Source organism: Pan troglodytes, chromosome 3 (genome assembly GCF_028858775.2).
Source record: "Pan troglodytes isolate AG18354 chromosome 3, NHGRI_mPanTro3-v2.0_pri, whole genome shotgun sequence".
In the NCBI taxonomy this organism is placed as follows: Eukaryota; Metazoa; Chordata; class Mammalia; order Primates; family Hominidae; genus Pan; species Pan troglodytes.
Window position 1 is genome coordinate 13,806,647 of NC_072401.2, and position 3,942 is coordinate 13,810,588.

At 43.3% G+C, this 3,942-nt stretch overlaps 1 pseudogene; it reads left to right on the forward strand.

Moving 5' to 3' along the window:
• Positions 1-1,010: 1,010 nt before the first annotated feature.
• On the forward strand, positions 1,011-3,212 carry LOC100611893 (heat shock protein HSP 90-beta-like; annotated as a pseudogene).
• Positions 3,213-3,942: the final 730 nt, after the last annotated feature.

Here is a 3,942-nt window from a genome sequence, read left to right on the forward strand (position 1 = left end):
AGAAATGCAAATCAAAACCACAATGAGATACCATCTCACACCATTTAGAATGGCGATCATTAAAAAGTCAGGAAACAACAGGTGCTGGAGAGGATGTGGAGAAATAGGAACACTTTTACACTGTTGGTGGGACTGTAAACTAGTTCAACCATTGTGGAAGTCAGTGTGGCCATTCCTCAGGGATCTAGAACTAGAAATACCATTTGACCCAGCCATCCCATTACTGGGTATATACCCAAAGGATTGTAAATCATGCTGCTAGAAAGACACATGCACAAGTATGTTTATTGCAGCATTATTCACAATAGCAAACACTTGGAACCAACCCAAATGTCCAACAACGACAGACTGGATTAAGAAAATGTGGCACATATACACCATGGAATACTATGCAGCCATAAAAAATGAAGAGTTCCTGTCCTTTGTAGGGACATGGATGAAACTGGAAATCATCATTCTCAGCAAACTATCACAAGGACAAAAAACCAAACACCACATGTTCTCACTCGTAGGTGGGAATTGAACAATGAGAACCCATGGACACAGGAAGGGGAACATCACACTCTGGGGACTATTGTGGGGTGGGGGGAGTGGGGAGGGATAGCATTAGGAGATATACCTAATGCTAAATGACGACTTAAGGGGTGCAGCACACCAACATGGCACATGTATACATATGTAACAAACCTGCACATTGTGCACATGTACCCTAAAACTTAAAGTATAATAATAATAATAATAATAATAACTAAAAAATAAAAATAAAATAAAAAATTTAAAAAAAGAAAAATACACTCCAGGTATTTCACATAAAAAGGGAGATAGATGCTAACAAAATCCTTAGAAGAGACGAGGAGGAAAGAACTAGAGAGAGCTCCCTCCAGCTCTCAGATTCTCCCCACCTTTTGGAGGACCTGGAAGTTGAAAAAGTCACAGAACGGCTCTGGAGTCACTCCGGCACAGCGTTTGTGCTGCCTGTGTGTTGGACAGCCAGCCTACCTTGCTCTTTAATACGTGTAAGCCTTTTCTTTTCAAGATGCCTGAGGAAGTGCACCATGGAGAGAAGGAGGTGGAGACTTTTGCCTTTCAGGCAGAAATTGCCCAACTCATGTCTCTTATCATCAATACCTTCTATTCCAACAAGGAGATTTTCCTTTGGGAGTTGATCTCTAATGCTTCTGATGCCTTGGACAAGATTCGCTATGAAAGCCTAACAGACCCTTCCAAGTTGGACAGTGGTAAAGAGCTGAAAATTGACATCATCCCCAATACTCAGGAACATACCCTGACTTTGGTAGACACAGGCATTGGCATGACCAAAGCTGATCTTATAAATAATTTGGGAACCATTGTCAAGTTTCATATGAAAGCATTCATGGAGGCTTTTTAGGCTGGTGCAGACATCTCCATGATTGGGCAATTTGGTGTTGGCTTTTATTCTGCCTACCTGGTAGCAGAGAAGGTGGTTGTGATCACAAAGCCCAATGATGATGGCATGCCTGGGAGTCTTCTGCTGGAGGTTCCTTCACTGTGTGTGCTGACCATGGTGAGCCTATTGGTAGGGGTACCAAAGTGATCCTCCACCTTAAAGAAGATCAGACAGGGTACTTAGAAGAGATGCAGGTCAAAGAAGTAGTAGAGAAGCACTCTCAGTTCCTAGGCTATCCCATCACCCTTTATCTGGAGAAGGAACGAGAGAAAGAAATTAGTGATGGTAAGGCAGAGGAAGAGAAAGGTGAGAAAGAAGAGGAAAATAAAGATGATGAAGAAAAGCCCAAGATGGAAGATGTGGGTTCAGATGAGGAGGATGACAGTGGTAAGGATAAGAAGAAGAAAACTAAGAAGATCAAAGAGAAATACATTGATCAGGAAGAACTAAACAAGACCAAGCCTATTTGGACCAGAAACACTGAAGACATCACCCAAGAGGAGTATGGAGAATTCTGTAAGAGCCTCACCAATGACTGGAAAGACCACTTGGCAGTCAGGTACTTTTCTGTAGAAGGTCAGTTGGAATTCAGGGCATTGCTATTCATACCTCCTTAGGCTCCCTTTCATCTTTTTGAGAACAAGAAGAAAAAGAACAACATCAAACTCTATGTCCATCGTGTGTTCATCAGGGACAGCTGTGATGAGTTGATACCAGAGTGTCTCAACTTTATCTGTGGTGTGGTTGACTCTGAGGATTTCCCCTGAACATCTCCTGAGAAATGCTCCAGCAGAGCAAAATCTTGAAAGTCATTCACAGAAACATTGTTAAGAAGTGCCTTGAGCTCTTCACTGAGCTGCTGGAAGACAAGGAGAATTACATGAAATTCTATGAGGCATTCTCTAAAAATCTCAAGCTTGGAATCCACAAGGACTCCACTAACTGATGCCACCCATCTGAGCTGCTGTGTTATCACACCTCCCAGTCTGGAGATGAGATGATATCTTTGTTAGAGTATGTTTCTCACATGAAGGAGATACAGAAGTCCATCTATTACATCACTGGTGAGAGCAAAGAGCAGGTTGCCAACTCAGCTTTTGTGGAGCAAGTATGGAAGCGGGGCTTCAGGGTGGTATATATGATCGAGCCCATTGATGGCTACGTGTGCAGCAACTCAAGGAGTTTGATGGGAAGAGCCTGGTCTCAGTTACCAAGGAGGGCCTGGAGCTACCTGAGGATGGGGAGGAGAAGAAGAGAATGGAAGAGAGGAAGGCAAAGTTTGAGAACCTCTGCAAGTTCATGAAAGAAACCTTAGATAAGAAGGTTGAGATGGTGACAGTCTCCAACAGGCTTGTGTCTTCATCCTGCTGCATTGTGACCAGCACCTACAGCTAGACAGCCAATATGGAGCAGATCATGAAAGCCCAGGCACTTCGGGTCAACTCCACTGTGGGCTATATGATGGCCAAAAAGCACCTGGAGATCAACCCCAACCACCCCATTGTGGAGACACTGCAGCAGAAGGCTGAGGCACACAAGAATGACAAGGCAGTCAAGGACCTGGTGGTGCTGCCGTTAGAAACTGCCTTGCTGTCTTCTGGCTTTTCCCTTGAGGATCCCCAGACCCATTCCAACCACAACTACTGCATGATCAACCTAGGTCTAGGTATCGATGAAGATTAAGTGACAGCAGAGGAACACAGTGCTGTGGTTCCTGATGAGATCACCCCTCTTGAGGGTGACGAGGATGCGTGATGCGTCTCACATGGAAGAAGTAGATTAGGAGTTCATAGCTGGAAAACTCACCATTGTATAGTGTCCCCATGGATCCCATGGCATCATCGAGTGCCCACTTTGCTCCCCCTGCTGATGTCTAGTGTGTTTTTTTTTCTCTCCTGTCCTTGTGTTGAAGGCAAGAAACAAGGGTGTCAAGCCCCCATTCCCTCCCTACTCTGATAGCAGGATTGGATGTTATATATTATGAGGTTTTTTGTTTATTTTGTTCATTTTGTTCTGAAATTACAGTATGCAAAATAAACAATATGTCATTTTTATACAAAAAGAAGTCTCAGAACAATCACTGATAGAACAACTGCCAGCAGCAAGAGACAGGTCATTCGAGGTTAACACCTGCAGGCCACTGCAGAGGCTCACAAGCAAAGGCCAAAACCCATGCATCTGCCCACAACTGCCAGAGGAGCAATAATATTGATTTTGCTTCTGCTCTTCTTCTTTTTTTGGACTATTTTATAAACTACTTTTAATTGAACATATTCATGGGGTACATAGTAATGTTTCTATATGTATAACGTAGAGCAACCAAATCAGGGTCATTAGCACATTCATCGTCTCAAATCTTCCTTGCAGCTATTTGAAACTATATATTTTTGTTAACTATAGTCATCCTACAGTGGTATGGAACACTAGGACTTATTCCTCCTATCTAGCTGTAATATTGTATCCTTCCACAGATCTTTTCCCACCCTGAACCCATCTGATCTCATCTGCCCACT